Below are 20638 nucleotides of genomic sequence, written 5' to 3' on the forward strand. Positions count from 1 at the left end.
TTATGAAATGAAATGGGATTAAATTTTACTTGTAGTTTAAAAACAACCCAACTGTGTTATCCACTGAATCATCGCAATGTCAACCTCTTGAAAATTTATGTAGCTTTAAACAAACCATAGGCTGTTGCTAAGGAAAATATTATAGTATTACAATAATTATAACGGTGAAGTGTTGTAGCAATTCTCTGATGGAGGCATTGTTTACTTTTCAGATTTTTCTCAGGTTTATACAGATAGCATTTAATTTGACTGCTTTTCACAGGTCTTACCACAATGCTTATGCTTTATTTTCAAACAATGAGTAAAGGTATTTGTTAAAGGCTACAGAAAATCCTGGAGCTGAGAGGTACACTCAGTGTTTGTGATTGCTCAAAGCTATGGAGACTGCATTTTAGCTCTGTCTGCTTACAGTCTTTTTCTGTAAAACACAGTGATTAAAATAGGGCATGTTTTATGATGGCATTTGGAATTTTTTTTTTCTTCCCTTTTACCACGTTTACCTCGTAGCTGGCTGAGGAATGAGACACGCACTGCTTCTTGGGTGCCAGTTTGGTGCGTCTCAGTTCTCTCTTCTAACATCCCTGAAGGTCATGCTTGGAAAACCGGGGGAGGTCATATAGATTCTGCAGCTTCAATAGTTTACCATTAAAAAGCATTTAACGTGTACTTATTAATCACATAATGTGCTACTGTCATGGTTTAACCCCAGCCAGCAGCTAAGTCCCCCCAGTGGGATGGAGGGAGAGAATCAGAAGAGTAAAACTGAGAAAACTCATGGGTTGAGACGAAGACAGTTTAATAAGTGCAGCAAAAGCCACGCACACAAGCAAAGCAAAGCAAGGAATTCATTCACCACGTCCCATGGGCAGGCGGGTGCTCAGCCATCCCCAGGGCCATCCCCAGGGCAGCCGGGCTCCGTCACACGTAACGGTGACTTGGAAGGCAAATGCCATAAATCTGAATGTTCCTCCTTCCTTCTTCTTCCCCCTTATTTATATGCTGAGCATGACATCATATGGTATGGAGTCAATTGTCCTGGTTGTGTCCCCTCCCAGCTCCTGGTGCCCCCCCCAGCCCACTTGCTGGTGAGGTGATATGTGGAGCACAGAAGCCCTTGGCTCTGGGTAAGCGCTGCTCAGCAGTAACGCAAACAGCCCTGTATTATCAACACTGTTTCCAGCACAAATCCAAAACACAGCCCCATGCCACCTACTATGAAGAAAATTAACTCTAGCCCAGCCAAAACCAGCACCGCTTCCTGCATTACCCAGCCGAGCTGGGCTTTCTCAGTGCACAAGCGTGCTGTATGTATTGCGTATCCTCCAGGGCAGAGATAGTGTTTGGCCAGCAAACAGGAACAGAATGTTTTCGTCGTCTATGACTAATGTGATGACGAAGTGCAGGGCTCCAAACGGATCCCAGATCTACCTGGGACAATGTGGGGCAGGATATGAAGTAGATAACATCTTAGCCCCAGTGGAAGGGGGACACAAGCATCTCTGCCGGCATGCCGAGAAAAGCCTTTGGCTGTCAGTCAGATGCTCTTACGGAGATGAGGGTCAGTTTTGAAGAAGACCGAAGCTAGTAGTAAATGGTTGTATTTTTAATGGATTTCCTACGTACACTGATCTATGAGTTGTTGGGGCACATACGCACTGTACTGCTATGATGACAGGACATCACTGTGACCCTTAATTTAAACAAGATGGAAAAAAAACCTCAAAACCTCAGTGACTAATGAACCAGGGACTCACAAGGAGGTAGAAGATGGTTACTTTTAATTTCTGCTACTTACTGTTTCTTCCTGTAGATTGTTCGCATAGATGAGCCAGAGACATTAGGTATTAATTCCATTCTGCAGTAGCGTATTTCACAGTAGCTTTTAGCCTGCTAGTGTTTCTCATGTTGTGTGAGAAAAGTTTTGTGAAACAGAGGGATTTTGAAACTCTTTTACTTGTAGTAATAATAATGTAGAAAATAAATTTAACCTAAATTTTCAATGCTGCTTTGCATGGGATTTTTTTGTAATGGATAGAAGGAGACTTCAGGACATTATCAGAAGTTCACCACCAAACAGGGGCATCTAAAAACTTACCAAATGTATCGGGAAAAGTCTGAATTCCTTCACTCCTACAGCACCCTCTCTTCATTTTCCCCACACTCTCCCCCTGTAAATTAGAATATTTCTAGGATAAATAGGTAGGCCTAGCATATGGTTGCAGGATCATTTGTAGGCATAGAACTCACACACACACTTCAAAGAAAAAAAGGTTGTTTAATTTACACTGCAGTACTGTAGGAAATGCACAGAAGTTGTTGACCTTCCATTGCTTGTCTATCCCTAGACGTGAGCAGAAGATGCAGCTTCTTATTGGATGGGGAGGTTCCTATTATTAATCACGCTTCTGTTGTGACTATTTTTTTTTAATTTTGTACTCCTTGAAAAAGTTGACGTGCAAGTTAGGCACTCTGTGAAAGTATGTATATGGCTCTGTGCTCTGCATAACCCAGGCTTGTGTAAGGATAAAATATTTAAAAATATGCAGTTGGGTTTTCTTTACCTTGGCCTTATTAAGTATAGAAAAAACCTGCTCGTACTCATGCTGAAGGAAAGTGGTTTTTTATGGGTTAGTGAAATAAGCTATTCAAAACCAGTAAATCCTTCCAAAATACCCTTGCAGAGCTGTCAAAGTTAGTGAGACCTTGAGTTATATTATCAACAGCATGCTGTTAATGCTGCCAGAGTTTGAGGAAAGCATGAGTTTGACACTAAGCCTATTTAGAAATGACATAATGTTCTCCTAATCAATTAACATAGATGGTCACCTCAGGATGTAGCCTTCCTTTTCTTGTTCTTTTCAGTGTGCTCACCCTTCCAGCAACAGGTCGCTATGCCTATGTGTGCCTGTTAACAAAAGCAAATATTATGCAAATAAGAATGGAAAGTCACTTGAGTTTTTCTTCCTGCATTTTCCTCTTGGTTGAAAGAGAGCAGAGCTGATCCTGTGGGCATTTATGTAACACAAGGTCCCATTTTCTTTTCTGGGATTTCTCTAAGAAGCAGTAATTTGAAAGATCACCTTTTGTAATTAGACGCAACTGTCATGAGCCCAGCTGTTGCATCAGAAAGGAAAAAAAGATGTCAACAGAAAGCAAATATCATAGCCCATTTGCTGAAAAACACATCTATATTAACATAATAATTGCAAGTGATTCCTCCTATATCTTAAATATTACCTTTTAGATCTCAGGCCTTTAAACCTGACTAGTTTCTACGCTGAAACGATTTGCTAAATGTCCCTTGCCACTTATCACATCAATAAAACAATTGTTATGGTGTCTAGTACCATGTATGCCAGATTGTTAGAAATTAAACAGCAGTCTCTCCAAAGACAGAAAGCTTCTAGTGGTAGCATCTTACGTAGAACAAAACCTTGAGCTTTCGCTGTGATGTGAATGTGATAGTTTCTTTCTAAACTGTGATGACAAGATTTTATCATCTACTAAGTAGGTAGAAAATGAGACTCATATACACACTCCTAAGAAGGTCTCTAAATTGGAAATCACTTCTATACATGTACTTTAAGAACTTCAGAAAAAGCTCCGGTGTATGGTTAAGTCCATCTTGTTCCTGTTTGGGGTGAGATTTGTTCTTGGTATGGAGTGGGGGTGGGTGAGAGCGTGTGCCGTTTTTATTTGCTTGTTTGCATATCTCTGAGTTAAGAATCTAATTTTCTTAGGTAATTTTCAGTCGGGTACCTACTTTTGGGATCTGAGCTCATATATTGACATCTAAGAGAGTGACTGCATTTTTCAAAATGCTGAGTACCATCTGCAGCCCACACCACTTTCAGATGGCTCAGTCCAAGTGCTCAAAGTGGTACTCTAGCCAGCTTTCATCTGGAGCTTGAACTAAGCATGAACAAAATAATTTGACAGGTTCAATTAGTATTTACTAATTTTGCCATAAGGTTGAAGCCCTTTCCTACTTGGGTTTTGGGACAGAAATGCTAATCATAAAATTAACACCATATGTAGTGCTGTATCTTTGCTATATTTCTAAATTATTAAAAATCAGACTGCTGGGGATTTTACACACACATTTATTCTGACAGATGCCAGACCTTTTCTCAGGACTGGTTAAGTTGAATACACTCACACTGATCTGATTTTTAGTTCCCTGCTGAGATTTGGGGCAGTTTTTATTCAACATGACATGATTTACTCAGTTCTTTCTTACATTATGTACCTGGCATGCTATTATATTTGTTTTGCTTTTTGTTTTTTGGGGTTTTTTTTTCTACATGAAGTCTTTTAAAGAAAAGCCTGAAGAAGTGATGGTTGTATATGAGCATTATTGACCTTCTTATTGTCTGATGCAATATATAGTTCTGTTGTCCTATTTAAAAGACACAGTTTATTACATCTATTTTGTATACAATGGGCCTTTGGCCAGGTCACATAAAATAGATCAGTACCTAGGATAAGCATCAGTTTTTCCCAATTAGTAATTGTGGAAGTTCAAAATTAATTGGACACAAAGGCAGAAGGCTGGTTTGATGCTACACAACCATGCAGAGTTGTAACTTTGACTGCAGTGTCCTGGTAATGGAAATCCCCTGCAAAGAGAAGAGGTTGGGGTGGGGAGAAGAGCAATATGTGGCATCAGTAGCTTTGCTTGGTGCTTTGAGAGAAAAATTACTTCTATCCATGTCAATACCTATTTTCTTCATTAATTTTCCCTATGCTTTAAGCCTCCTTGGAAATCTTTGCCATATTAATGTGGGAAGGAATGCTTCCAAAATTCTAAGGAATATGTGCTATACGTAGTGATTATATTGAACCACAGTGCTCTGGCTTCTATATCCCAAACTTGTCAGGGAAGCAATAGGTTATCTTATGAGACATCTCTTAGGTAAAAATCTATTTGAGATGTTTTTGGGGCATCACCTTCTTATTTTCTTTCTGGGAAAAGCACCTCTGTTGAAACTTAAGTTAGCAAAACCTGAAGAGTTCTCATTCCTAGTATTCATGGTTTTTTATGGTCTTTTCTTGTCACCTAATACATCCCTAAAGAGGAGACTTACATCAGTTCACAGCATAGAAAATTGGAAATTGTAAAGACACACCCAGTACTTACTAGTGCTGTTGATTTTTGAGTGCCACTGCTGTATAAGGCACGTTGCTGCCAGAGGAAAAACTTTCCTGTGGTAGATAGTTTTGCTTCCTTGAATTGAAACTAATCCAAAGAAATAGGTAGAACAATTTTTAGTTAGTTATTAGTGTCGTTAACATGAAATGTGTCACTATAGAAGACAGCAAACCCAACCGAACAGATGAGCGTCAGCCCCTTGCAAGGAGCCCACACGCTAGCAAAATGAGCTTCTCCCAAGTCTATAAAATGTATAACAGACTTTTGAGACTTAATAGTTAAGTTGATGGAGGATAGCCAAGACTACCAGTGCAGTGGATTAGGGAAAAGTCTGCAAGTGCAGCTTGAGGTATATGAAATTCATATACCATTTGGAGAGCAAAAATAAAGGCTATGAAGAAAACTATGCTGCCAGCTAAACAGGCCTCTATTTAGCTCGTAGTCTTAGTAGAGCAGCTTGGTGCAGGTAGAATCCCCTCTCCAACCCTGTCCCAGCCTAGCAAATAACAACGTAGAAAAATTACACTGCCTTCTACCTAGTGGCCTTTTCTATATGGGTGGATTAAAAAAAAAAATATCTTTCTGCCATTCTTCCCATCTTCCATCCTTTCTAGCAAAACATCTCTTGCTTGCTTGTTAAACTCGATTTGTCTGCTGGCTCATTGACTATGCTGAGGAGTGTGTGTTAAGAATCATGGAGGATTACTGACTGGTTTTGTAGCTCTGTATTGCCCTGGGAGGCCTGAGCCTCTAATTTTTCTTCCCATTAGTATTCTTCGGATGTACCTGTTGTGCCCCTGCTTCAGAAGTGTCTACATCGGTGAGCACTGCTGGGCTTAAGACCACAGTGGTTTCAACGTGCATTGGTGATTTGACCCCCCAAAGAGTATCCCTTTGGGTGAAAAATTTAAAATGAAAAACTTAAGGCAATTATTCTGAGGAGGAGCATTAACATTTCATTGTGCTGAACCGTGATTGTGAGAGACTCAAAAGATATAATAGTGACAGCAACTTGAACGCTCTGCACGGATTCCCTGGAGATCCTAGAAAATGTGTTTGAAGTCTCCCTTCTGCCGCTGTTGCTGGTGAAATAAGTGAAATATATGGAAGGAAAGTGAGCTCAGGTGTGGACCCAGGCCAGTGTGGGCAACCTGTGCCCGCACTGCTCGCTCGCAGCAGCCCCCCGTTTCAATTAACGAGGGAATGGTTCAGTTTGCAGAGCAGACTGTGAAGGCTGGGAAAGCAACATGAGACAGCTTCGTTTGTGCAGAGCAGTCTGATACATTCCATATGGTGCAGGAGCAGGTTTTTTTACTTCAGACCTCTTTATCTAGGCAGGTTTGGATAGAGAAACGTTGAAAGCGAGGAAACAGAAGGCAGAAGGAAAAGTCAGAAACCATCGTCTGGTTTCTAAAGAGGTTGAACACTATTTGGTTTGGCTTTCAGACGTGGCAATTTAGCAACAGGAAATGTCAGCTCATTAGAGCCATCGCATGGCATCGTATGATGATAGCAGTCATTCCTGCTGGCAGGGCTCCAGACGTCACACTCGGTGGGGAAACGGCACTGTTTGATATGAATGTCTCGATTTCATTTTTAAGACGGGACAGTTTAGTGGGCTAGTTGACTTGGCAGACTGTTAACAGAATTAATTTGATTGCCTTGGCAGTGGTAGGAGGATGCATGAAGGAAACCTTCTGGCCCCGTTGCCAGCATTTAATACCAAATGATTATCATATACTAGTGAACTGGTGCTGGATGAAGCATGTGTGAGGGCTTGCAACAACTTTACCAAAAATAGTAAGTGCCATTTGAAGCTGGCAAACATGTGTGCCCAAGAGAAAACAAGCTTTCCAGTTAAAGCCAGTCAGAACTTCACCCTGCAGGCCTGTTAATTGTCATGTTCCTGGACTGTCATTTTTCATCCATGCTCCGGTTGTGAAAGTACTGCTTTGTATTATCTGCCACTGAATTATATTAAAAGCCATGACTGTCTGCTGTTGATGGAGACGGTTTCCACTGGAGGATGGATACCTGCATTAATGATAGCTGGTTTTTCTGTTGAACAACTTGTCGTCTTGGCATCCAGTGTGTTATTTTGCCTGAAAATGCACTAAGAAAATTATGGCACGCGGAGCTATGCGTTTTACATATGTAAACCTTGTGTCTTTGTTTGGAATGAAAGAAAATGCCACTTGGCACACGACTCCTTTGTAATACCTTTTCTATAGATACTGTAATGCAAAGCATGTTCAAGAGGAAGCTGTGTATCTAGTAGGGTTTAGTTGATCCTTCGGAGCCAGTGGTCTTACTCAAAGTGACTAACGGTGAAACAGGCATGAACATTTTTCATCCAAAGGGCTGAAAGTGTTTAAAAGCATTCAGGAGAACCGGTTGCCTCTCCAAATTTAAAGCTACAACTCGGTTTCCATGATTAGGCCAATATTGTCTTCACATCCAAAACCAACACAAAATGGAATATCTATCTTGAAACTGGCACAAGATCCGTGTCTGAGGAAGAGGTTTTCTACTAGATTTGAGGTAAAGTGCAATAAAAGGCTCCTGATGTCGAGCACTGAAATAGACATGTTTCAGCAGCCCAGAAAGCCCATTCCCCTCGCACCTTTTCTCTCGCCGTCACACATTTACACACCCTCTCCCCATTCTGTCATGTTGTAAAAACAACCAGGCTATCTGTAGAGCTGGTGCAGCTAGAAAAGGGTCAGATGTATTTTTTCTCTGGCACACGTATGCTCCAGGAGCACCAGACCTTTCTGGTAGCTGAGAGGTACTTTGGGCTCCCAGTTCTGGCTGGTGTGGCTGTTGGACTGCATTTTCGTAAAGGCACCGTATGGTGTTATCATCAAGATTGCTTAACATTTCCAGTGAAACACATCTGTTTTGCAAAAGCCGGGGTTTAATTCTTCATGCATGTATTAGGGTTTGACAAAAGAAGAGGCATGTGTTCCTGAGGAACACTCTGAACCACTGCAGTTATTTTTATTTGGCAATATTCAAAAGGGAATTACTTTAGCAATAGCAGTGTTGTCATTACTACTTGTCTTCAGTTCTCTTTGCTCCTTGTTGCTATGAATAGAAAACTGCTGGGCAGAGTAGGATTCTGCTTTTTCCTTAGGCCATTCTGCAGCTCGCTAACTTTTGAAAAATCCATTTCTTGCCACTCTATGGCTTTTCAAAATCTGAGGAAATTAAGAGAAAGTACACAGTAGGAAAAGGAAAGAGATGACACAAGTCTACTAGATTTTCTGTTACAAGTGATGGCAAAAAAAAGATAAAAAGAAAGGGAGGGGAAAAAATAAAACCTCAATATTTCTTTTCTGAAAATGATCCATAAAAAATTAAAAAATAAGTAGGAAAGACTATGGCAAAGTCCATTTTTGCACTTCAAAAAATTAAAATGTTGACTCCCTATAGAATCTTTTAATAACTGGGTTAAAGGTGTGTCAAAGGCAAAACTCTGGAAGTTAGATTTCAAAACATATGTTATCCATAAATAATAATAAAAAAACCATATTAAAAACAAAAAAAAAAAGGGAATTGAACTGGAATCCTAAACAAGTATACAACTGACTTTAGAACATCCTTGCTCTCTATTGCTGATGCTGGTTGTTGGTTTCTGGTTTTTTAGTAAGAATTCATTCTACCGTGTCCTACCTTTTATGATCTCCACTGAACCTTAACAGTCACATTTCTGTTTCAGTCTTATATACGTTTGCCTCCCTTCCAACAGACTGTACATACAACATACACATACAACAGTGTGTACATATGTAGGTACATGCATCTGCACACACGCGGGAGCATGGAAAGCTCAGGAATTACTAATGGAAAATACTACTAAGCTAATATTTTAATGGCAATTTCTGCAGAGTAAATAGATATTTTATACAGATAAATCAGTTCTCCTGGGACAACAGAGAAGACAGTTCTTTATCCAAGCATCCCCAGGATCAATTTATGGCTGCTACAGCCCACTAACAGGTGGTTTGTCTGGATGAGATCATACCGCAGTGACCATCCAAAAGTTTTCTGGTACCTCACACTAAATCAAAGTGATCTGCTTTTATAATTCACTATGTGAAGGAGCGTGACCAGCAATATGCGGCATTGCTCGCCTGCTATTCCTTCTGTACACCTGTGAGAGTGAAATGGAAGGGGGAAATAAATGGAAAAGGAGTACAAGATACATTGCTTTTAGCTACGTGTGCTTTGCCAGCCATCCAGCAGCCACCACGCCGCTTTGTCGGCCGCTGTACCCTCAGATGAACAGGGGAGAGTTCCCTGTTGGTGGAAAAGAAATGAAAAGTAAAGTCTGATCTCTCCACCAGCAGTTTATCATGTTAGTTACCACTGGCTTTGTAGAGGCAGCCCTGTTGAGAGAACGGAACCATGACCTGATCAAACAGCTGTGGCCCTGAATGCCTGGCGGGTGGAAAAAAGGAGGGATAGAGGCTCCAGCAGCTGGAGCAAAAAAAAACGGGAGGGAGGGGGCACGAAAGGGCTGCGGATCGCTGCTGGCAACTGATCCGGGTGGCTGGGCACAGACCCCTGCTGAGAGTTCAAAAAGGGCACCGAAGCCTGTCCCAGAGCTCAGCTAGCAGGGTGGCATCGTCCTCATCCCGGTGGCTTTGGGCAGGATGTCTGCAGGTGATATAAAGGGTCAGGATGGGAGAGAAAAAGGGCTGGTAGGAAATAGCATATACCCTGTGAGGGAGGTCAGCCAGAGGAGAGGGCTGGGCAGCAAGCTCTGATGAGAAAAAGCATCACAGAAAGGGAGGAGAAAAGGGCAAAACCTGACAATCGCCTGCTCGTTCTGCAGCTTGAGACACAGGGAGGGTAACTGTGCACCACTAACTACAGTAATAATACTCTTCCTTTGGTTCTGCTTAAAGAAGTTAAGATCTGATTTAAAATGTAAATTGTCTGTGTATTAATAAGCAAAATTCTGGTTCTTGATGAACTTTCACAGCTAGATGTTTTCTTCTGAATATCTTTGCTAGGTGGAACTTAAATCTCTTAGGATGTACCTTAAAAAAAAATATGCCCAGAGTTCAGAGCATAACGAGCCTGCCAACACAACAGTGACAGTATTAACCACAAGTTTATGCTAAGATGACTTGGAACTAAATTACATATAGTTTCAGAGCCTGCACCTGGCCTTGGCAATGCCTGCTGTATTTTGTGGTTTTGCATTCATATTTTCCTAGGTTTCTTCATGCCTGCTTTCTCACACTCACACGAAAACCCCACACAACCAGGGGGAGCTGGCTGACTAATTGGTGGTATAAAGGAAACAGTGACAGTGAGTAAAGCTCTCTCAGCAGCATAAAGGGGAAAAAACAAACCAAACCCTGGGGTGGAGGAAGAATTATCTGAGTCGTAAAAATCAAAGAAATTGCAGTTACTGTAAAGGGGTGGAAACGTTCAGAAAAATATAACTGTTGTAGGACCATTGTTTACATTCTTATTTCATCTGCCAGCTGAGGTGTGGCTCCACAACTTTAAATTAAACTAGGTGTTTTCTGAGGAGCATTGGTTTTAGTGAGACAGCTGTAGTGCACAGAGTGTCACTAGCTGCAAGGCTTGTGCTCTTCTTAACTTGAAACAGTATAGAACAGCAGTGTATATATATAATTGTATCGTTATTAACACCTTAGCTTTGACAGGAATTACTGGGCTTGCATAATATTAATGCTCAACAAGTTCATTTGTCCTAAGTGAATTGATATCTTTCCCGTAAATTAAACATACATCAAATACAGAAATAAGAGTAGGGGTTTTATTCTTCTTGAGGCTGTTGTGCCTTAGGTTGCTTTGAAAGGAAACTGGAGTAGGAATCCAGTAGCTGTGGGGAATGGCTTTAGCCAGGTTTGCCTCCAAAAATGATGTATCCTACCCATGGACTTAGTGCATTGAAGCCCTCAGTGATGCAGAGAGTAACCTGAATAGATAGGCATCATCCTTTGCTTTCACCTATTGAGAGAATCCAGCGTTCTGTGGAGGAGATAATATCACACTGGGGAAAACATGGCACAGGCTAGGAATAGTATGAGGAGTTTTTTGCTTCGCTTGGAAGCAGCACATTTTTACTCTCTGGTGTTCTTATAGGGGACTTGATGTACTTGTAACCTGACCTCTGGCAATTGTCAGTGTGAAAAGCAAACAGAGACACAGCATTCTAGTGTGTGGTTTTTTCAGATATATTCAAAAGGTGAGCAGTATTGCAGGAAGCATATTTGCCAAGGAAATACAGATCTTTCCCTATGGCCATGACCATCCTACCACTTTCAGTCTGGAGGAATCTTCTCAGGACGGCTATAGCCTGGTTTTCCTTTGCAGGTTGACGGTGTAGAGAAAAGCAGTGAACGCCCTAAGCTTGTGTACCTCTAATCACTACACGTGACTTTACTGGCAAAAATCTTTGGGTTTATAGGCAGACTCCTCCCAGGATCTGAGAAGGCAGCACATGTTATAATGTTGCATTGACAATAGTCAGGATTTTGCATTTGGAAGAGATGTATTAGTTTTGTAGGTGACGTACCTTACGAACAGTCTTCAGTCACTTTTCCAAAGCTACAATGGCTTTAAGATGCCAACAGAGGCAAAAAGATTCATTAAAGCTTATTTTTATCCATAGGGAAAGCAGCCAATTATAGATCAATGTGCAATTTTTCTTCATGGTAATTTGAAGTGCTGTGCCTTTGTAATCGCAGATAGATCCATGCCATGCCAAGCTTTCCTGATGGAGCATTAAACGCCTTTGCCTGAACTTCCCTGGTTGTGCTGCTTTAGGATACACATGAACACACAGCAGTCATCCTTGTAGTCAGGTCTGCTTTGCTGTGTCTGGCAACCAACCTGCGGGCGGCACATTGTAACAAAACACAAAGGGTGCAAAATTCAAGCCCAGGTGAAGGATGCTTTGTAATATTCCTTCTATTTAAGAAATACTCCTTGTGTAAAGAGGAAGGTGCCTCCAATTCACACCTACAGGAGTTTATGGCTTAAGTCCCCTGGCTGTCCTGGATGGATGCAGGCTACACGTGATGGGCTATCTCTTCCACCTGTTAAGCATATATCTTATTTCTTGATCCGTTTCCGCAGCCTTACAAGCGTCACTTTGCAAGTGTTACTGTAAAGTGACTTGCACCATTTTACTAGTATGTCTGATGACACCAGATTATATGGAGGTCTTCCATTTCTGATATCCTCAGTTATCCATGGCTGACGCAGAATTGACATGTATTTAGAGGTCTAAGATTTGTGTTTGCATAAACAGAGACCCCAGGATGAGAGGTTTTTGAGTGTGGTGCACCACATGACTGAGCACTTTCTTGTTAGTGAAGCTGGGAGTGGAAATTCGGGGAATGGGATGAGGGGCAAATAGGAACATTCCCAGCGCCTAATGTGCAGGGAGTCCTCGCTTTGGCTGAGGCTTCTGGGCCATGAGTTACTTCACTTGCCTCTGATGATTTCCTCTAATGTGACACTTTACACTTACCAGGTACGCAGCCAAAACCTAAATTTTAAGACAGAGATGAGTCAAACAAAAACAGTACCCGGTGGTTTTTCCATTCCTGACCCTTCTCCACTTTGTGCAAGCTTTGGAGCAGCCAGCTGATGGAGGACAGCAGTGTCCCATCCCCTAGCCCTGTGCAACTGGGTCTAGGCTTTTGACCCTCATTTCAGGAAAGTTTTAACCAAATGGATTCTCACTGACCCTTCCTTATTGTTTTTAAAAGGCAATATACATGTGAAATGGCGTCTGCTAAAGTTAGAAATACACTTGCTGGCTGTATCTGCATTTGACTGGAAGGCTTACTAAGGCGTTACTAGCAGGCTGATAGGGAATATTTATAGCCCATAGGAAAAATCTGTCTGTTGAAAACCTTATTCCACCCTTCTGGTACACGATGCCTGCCATGTCGTGCACCCCAGAACATAACACATGCTTCTCTCATAGTTTTAAAGGATGCATCAAAGCCTTGGTGACATAATAAAGCAAAGTAAAGGGATTTATTTTTTTTTTGTTATAATTTCTATTGAGAAGGGAATACACACTGAAACTAAGCTGGGGTGATCTCCATTAGGCTGTCCAACAGCTAAATATACCGCGTAAGATGGTGTCATTTTTAGTTTTTTTGCAAACATGACTTATGTTTGACAGTTGATGGCAAACATTTTTAGACTGCATCATCAGAGATTACATTACAGCAAGAATTTTTTGGAAACAGGACAAAAGTGAGTGATCTGAGGCAGGATGGACCTACCCTTCCCAGCAGCATCTCTGAAACAGCTGCTTTACCTTTCTGATGCTAAACTGCAGTCTTTAGTGAACTGAGCACATTAATAATAATAATCAAAATAATAATAATACTTCCAGGGAGATATAATAATAATTTTGCAGCTAATCTTTGTGTTTCCTTTTGTGGTGCTGGCTGGTGGGGGCATGCAGCTGGGGGGCTGTGTGAGGCAGCGGGGTCTTTCCGGCACACACCATTATTTCCAGATCAGTAGCTTTCTTTTGACCTGCCCTAAACTCTGGCCTATTCAGAGGAATAGTGCCTGCAGGGGAGATACCTCCAGTACAGTTCTTAGTCCCTTTGTGATGGCTTTCCCAGATCCTTTTTTTTAAATTATTTTAATTTTTTTTTTGTCTAGAAATGCAGCCAAGAGATTTGTGTGAACAGGGTTGATTAAATCCCAATTATTCCATACAAGTCTGGGTCCCAGAAAGTCAGGACAGTTTCCAAGGTGGACAGCATGAGGTCTGCCCAAGAGACCAGTGTCATCTTCAAGAGAGATGTAATGTCACCCTTTTTCCCAGGTGCTAAAAAGACACAAGGGACTCATGGTTTCTCACAGCATGGGAGTTATTTAATGGGGAGGCAACAGTGCTTGCCAACGGCACCTTTTTGCACGTGGAGGTCCCACAGGTTCATTACAAAGCACAGATATTGCTGGTGCTGGGAGGCATTGCAAAGGCAGTGTCGTGGGGTGGGCCCCACAGTATGGCCTACCACATGGATTTGCCACGTTTCACCCAAAATAGGGCTGAACTGAATATAACAAATTAGCTTTTCCTTCCAGAGGTTATTTAGGGTGATTTTGGAAGTCTCTTTTAGCACCTTTAACTGGCTTGGGAAGAGGAGTCATTGAAGGTGTTTTCCCAGGAAGGGTGCCCCTACAGAGACACGCAGGGGGGAGAGGGCTGCTTTTTCATTTTTCCTTTATTTTTTTTTTTTTTTCTTTTGAGATAAACAATTTTGTCCAAAAGAGAGATTTCTGTTTGAGGCAATAAACTTTCCTTCTCTCCCACCTCTGAATATAACAGCCATCAACTGAAAGGCCCACCCAGCAAAATCAAAGATCACCAGCAAGTCTGTCACGGGGCTTTGTGGGAGCTCTGGGGGGCTGTCTCAGCCCTCTGTGCTCCTTCCTGAGCCCAACAATAGTCCTGATGAGGGGAAGCTGTTGCGATCCATAGAAGAGCCAATCCAGCCAGAAAATCCTGCCTAGAGGCCATGGCACCATGAGGATCTCAGGATGCCCCTGAGGGAGCTGGATTACCATTGCCAGTCAATATATTTCTGTTTTATTGACGCTTTTCAGCCGTGGTATTTTAATGACAAATCTAAGCTGGTTTTATATACAAAACTTCCAGCCAAACAATTTACTTTTTTTTTTTTTTGCACTGATTTTGTTTCAGAAAATAGGGAAATAAATCTCTAAGCCCCATCTATTAAGGATTTTCTCCACAGAGAGAAGATCATGTTGCAAACCACCAAAAAAATACAGAGTATTTCAACTGATTATGTTCTGTCCGTTGCCATTAAGACCTCTATGGTTTCCCAGCTGTTGCAGGCTAATCCTGCTGTAGCGTTACAGTTTCACATTTGTGAGTTTGCTAGACAGCTTTCTAGCTGATGGCTTTGTGAGAGTCATTCACAAGCTCTGCGTTTAGACCGTCATTGGCATCAGTCTCAAAGGCTGGATGGGATGGCTATTTGCTATGTGAACACAATGAATAAACCAGGATGTTTTCCCCCAACACAGACAGAACACTTTTTTCCCAAGAAAGACGCATTACCAAATTTTGAGTTGACATGAAATCATTGCATGTGTTGGATTATCTTGCAAAGAGAATAACCAGAGTCCAGGCTTTATTATTGACTCTGCAGATGAGTCATTCTGTAACTCGAGGCGAGTTACTTACCACCTCTGTGCCTGCAACTCACCATATAAACCGAAGAAAAATCAAAGAAAATCAATATCCTTCCCCACCCTTTGCTTTTGCCAAGTGTTTTAAAATATTCAGGTGAAAGGTGGTAGGCAAGTGAAAACCGTCACGCATCGGAAAGTATTTCCATTGTTGCTGGTTTACAGCAAGCTGCGAGAGGAAAGCAACAATTTGACACCATCACTTTGAAGAGAAAGAAAGAGGCAATGCTGCTTGAACGAAAAAGGTATTTGTTTTATTTTGTTAATTGCAGTCCTTTTGAAAAATGATACTTAGCCTGCCAGTGAAGTGCTAATTAATGTTAGGATGTGGTACACCATATAATAAAAGGCTGCTGTTGAGGAATGTGAATGAAGAAGGAATTGTTCCCGAGGTGTTGATAGGTAAACAAAATTTCTGTTGAAGTGGGCCACAGGTAAGCTTGACTTTGCATTTTTGCAAGCTGTTGCCTTGCTCTTTGTGTTCATTAGTAGACATTTTCCATGGTGGGAAACTGAGGAACAGGAAAATCATTCCCTTTCAGCCAGCACTGAAATTCCCACTCGGAGCTATAGGTTTCCAGATGCAGCAGTCTTTAGGATGGAGAGGTGCTTAGAGCAGCTTCATTTAAAAAGTGTTATGTGATGAACCATCATGATTTTAAAAATGTGATTACGATTCTGTTTCTCACAATGTAATTTTATCTGACACTTCACCTGTTTGTCTGATTATATGTGGTGGTGTGTAACTTTGTCCCCACGTTGACCAAGACCTTTACGCTCAGTTTATAATCATCAGCATTTTGATTTTATATCTTTAATCTTTTCAGTTTTCCTCTTGATCATTTTTGTTGTTCAGACAGAAATATGCTGTATAATACCCCATTCAGAGAGAAAATTTGCTTTTGTCTCTGCTCCCCAATTATTTAGGGAAGTTTTCTTGGTCTGTCACAGAGGCGTCTGGCTTTGCCTTTGAGACTTTTCCCATGCAGACACATGGAGGAGCACTTTGCTGCTGTATGTTGATAACAGTGTGTAGTATTTTGGGGCACATCCTGCCCCATGATGATCTTCTGTAGCTGTTCGTGACTCCTTCACTGCTGACAGTGGCAAACCCAGGAAAGCATGAGACCAACAAATTAAACTGGAATGAGTATACCATTGGTTATCGTAACTACTAAAAGCTTTTCTTGCAGCAGTGCTCCAAAACCCTTTTGGCTTGGGTAGCTGGACCTGTTCTGGCCCTTTGCCCACCTCTCTCCCTGGGTGGCTTCAGCTGAGCACAGGAGCCATCTCAGCATCAAGTTCAGGTGCCCACCAACCATTCCGATACATCTAACCAACAATAAAAACATGCTAGTGAGGTACTTAAAGAAAACGTCCTGGAATAATAAGCATCCCATGTTCCCAAATCGTGTTCTATTTGATATGACCATCTAAACAGCTGTGTCAAGTATAAACCTCCCAGCTGGACTGGGAAGGGTGAATCTGAGGCAAACAGGTGCGTGACCAACTGTGCCTTAGTTGCAGATAAGCTCAGCCATGCTCTTCTGGGAAATTCTGTCTTAGGAAGGTGGTTTTTCTCCCTTTTCTTTTGTCCTGTACAAGAGGCCGAGCCCCAGGAACGTGTCCTTCTAGCCGTACTAGAACAGTTTGTGGGCAGTCCTAGTAGAGGATCAGGCTTTTCAGCAGGTGTAATTTATTCAGGTATTGGAAAGAGTCTTCCAACAAATTTTGAGGAGGTTGCTATCACAAGCTACCCAAGTGGTGTTGAGTATTTCGTGAACCTTTCCTGATGGATGAGCTCAGCGTCCCCAACCACCCACAAGATGTGTTCACTTCTTTAGAAGATAGAAAAATATGAGTATGAAGGAGGAACATCCTCTCTGCTGGAAGAAAAATAGAAAAAAGATATATTGAAATAGCTGGAGCGCTTACACTCATTACTCAGAGTCAGAGGAAGGAGCTGAGGGTCAAAGGAAGGACACAGAGTCCAATCAAGGGTGTGTGGAGAGCCAACTTGCAGTTGTCGGCTGGCCAATGTTAGTGTCACCATGCTATCAGCAATCCTCCTTCATTTTGTTAAGTGTCCAGCAGAGCACAGCTGGATGAAGAACAGCTCAGTGCCAATGCTTTTGCAGCTGCAGTCGCACAGCAGCTTCCGTGCAGGTGCTTTACGGTCACCAGCTGTTGTGGTGACATGTCATGTCCCTGTGTGGAACATCTGGCTGGGAATATGGAGCTGGAGCTCACCAGTCTGATGCCCTCCAGGGCTTTCTGAATAAGGCCTAGAGTATGTGGTGCTCACAGGTTTTTCCAGCACACTGTAGAGGCTTTTCCTGCCAGTGTGATATAGCAGCAGATGAGGAAAAGTGGAGAGGATTGACCAAACCTCTTGTGAAAAGAATATTTCACCGGGAAAATGCAGTTTTGAGAAATGCAGTTGCATTGTGACAAAGATGCTTACTCTGATGAAACAATGTGGTTTTCTTTTTGGAAGGAGGAAACGGAACAATGCAGTTTTAACATATAGAGGTATTCTATAGTGGATTGCATCTTCTAAAGTTTTTTGGGTTTTTTTTCCTTTTTAGACATATTTTGGAATTCTTGTGCCATTACAATTTTAACTCCCTGATCCAAAGAAAGAATAACTTTGCAATAGGAAAAAAAATAAATCATGTTATCTATAACAATTCTGTTTTCCAATTTCTTTATATCCCTATACAATTCTTCTACAGCCCTGCTGGCTTTAAGTTCCATTGGTTAATAATTTTTGCAACTGCACCATTTATATGGTATGGAGACATGCTTTTTGGCAGTCCCAATATTCCAGGGCTGCATTATATTTCACGTGGAAAAGCAGAACTTTCCCAGATGTGCAATTGTAGAATGTTGTGATTTTTGATATTTACCTTGATATGGTGAAAGCAAAATTGTATTGATTGTAAACTACTGTGAAATAATTTGGTCAGCATTGAGCAGAGTACAGAACTACTTTTTTTTTTTTAGTCTTCAAAGGATCATTAGCTATTTTAGAAAATGCCTTTGTGTGAACAAACATCTTAAAAAGAGAACTTGGGTAATAGCTCCTTTTGTTTCCAAAGTCTCTCTCCACTTCCCACACACATTCAGCCCACTTCTGGGTATATATTTAAGGCAGAGAGAGCTCCAGGCTGTTTGTACAATGAAATTGGCAGGAGGCAATCTTTCATTCAGTCACACAATTGTGCCCTTAGAATATAAGCTATGAAAACAACTAATATGATAATTAAATGATTTGAAACGATACCTAATAAAATAAACAGTTTCACATCATCTCAGTAATAAAAGTAATCTTACTTTCAGAAAGTGCCTTTTATCTTAAAGGCTTCCAGAGCCCCCACTGCTGCCAGCACTTTTCACATGTCCAGCTGTACATCAGAGCCTGGTGAAAGGCTCTCCTCCCCACGTGGAGGGCAGCCAGCCTTCAGCGTGACACGCACTGCAACCTGCTGAGGAAGGGCAACCAAAAGCCAATTGCTGTGTAGGAAATGCATGGCTATTATCAGTGCTTTGTCTCAGAAACAACATGCTGTTACAACCAGAGCCACTTGAGAAGGCAGTGTGTGGACCTCGTCTTGGCTGATCAGCATTCAGAGCTTTGTCTCTACATGAAGACTCCTTAGGTGTTCATTTGTGTGCACCATCTTGGACTTCATGGTCATAGCCTGATGGCAACCTGTCACTTAACCTAGAAGTAAACAAATGAAACCTGAAGAAATGTTTTACTCCAAAGCTCATTTCCTTGTCAGAGCAAAATATGCATTATAATTCAAAAGATGCCTCTTTTTTTTTTTTTAATATACAAAAAGAAACAGGGAGGTTGCCTACCTCTCTGTTGGATCATAGTCCCAAAGCCAACATCCTGGAACGTCATGACACAGTGCCACCATATTTTTTACATCTATTTTTCCTCTGTTGAAGGAGAGTAGCAACTCGCTAGACTCCTTACCCAAAGAGTAGATAGCGTCTGCTCAGTCACAACGGTGTAGTCATAAGGTCCTTGGTGAGCCTTGGCTTGGCATGGATCTAATTTTATTAAGAATAATTGTTAGTGATTCATAGCGATACTTCAGATGTCCTTTCACTGAGGAGTTTGGTATTCGTAGCCAGGTAATGCTCCTGTTGCTATATACAACTCTGTGCGAGGGAAGGAAAAAGAGAAATAAATTTCAGCAATCTCTGTTTTTCCAGCCTAGCCCATTCCTTTTGCTGCTTCTTTTCGTTCCTTCAGCTTCACAACATGGTCACAGGCACTTGCGTGAGGACTTCAACCAGGAGTGCTGTGAACTGGGCCTTGGGGTGCTACACTTGTGCCTAAAAAAGGAGTGACCAAAGGATGATGAGGGTTGATGTGCCTACATCTTAGACATCTGCATTTCCAAACTTCACAGAACTGGTTCTGGTCAAAGACCCCACACTACACCTGCTCCTTCAGGCTAGGGTTTCCCTTGATCTCCCTCACACCAGGTCTGCACACAAAGCCACATTTCCACTGGTGCATTTTTTTTTTTTCTTTAAAGTGACTCTTGCGGAGAGCAAATAGTTTCTGCCTGTTGCATCCACAATACTGCGGGTAAGGATGAGCACAGAAATGTAACTGAGAGTCTAGTTATTATCCTGCTGTAACTGTATCTTGGGGTACACAATTGCCCTAGGCTTAGATTTTCTAAAAATTTATGTGTATCAAAAGGGATCTTGTACAGGCAAAAAGCAGCAAGTTGATTTTTTCCAAGAGCAGCTTGCCATTTTAAGCAGTTGTTGGCTTAATAAGTGAAATAGCTTTGGGCTATATGCATGCCATAATGATTGCATTTTGTAGGAAAAGACTGCGCCTATGGGTCTCAAAGTTTCAGAGCCAAGACTAGTCATATTTGTGGTCTTTAAGTCGCAACCCCAAGCTATTCTCACCACCGTAGATAAGGGGTAGCTGATCATAGAATAACACTGATTTTAAAATAACTAACCACAGCAAAATTAAAATGACCTAGTCAAGTAATACAAAGAGTATATGATTGACAAGATAGCTGCTCTTTGAAATGTACTGTAGGCAGTAAATAGCATCTTAGGCCTATAAGCTATTTTCTGTCTTAAAGCCAAGAATAATGATCTGGCACCCATCCTTCCTGAGTGAGACTTCAGTTCGGAAAGCTGCAACAGCTCCCTCCCAAATGCCTTTGGAAATGATAGCGGTGGTGTGCTCATGGG

This window comes from Falco rusticolus, chromosome 1 (assembly GCF_015220075.1).
Source record: "Falco rusticolus isolate bFalRus1 chromosome 1, bFalRus1.pri, whole genome shotgun sequence".
In the NCBI taxonomy this organism is placed as follows: Eukaryota; Metazoa; Chordata; class Aves; order Falconiformes; family Falconidae; genus Falco; species Falco rusticolus.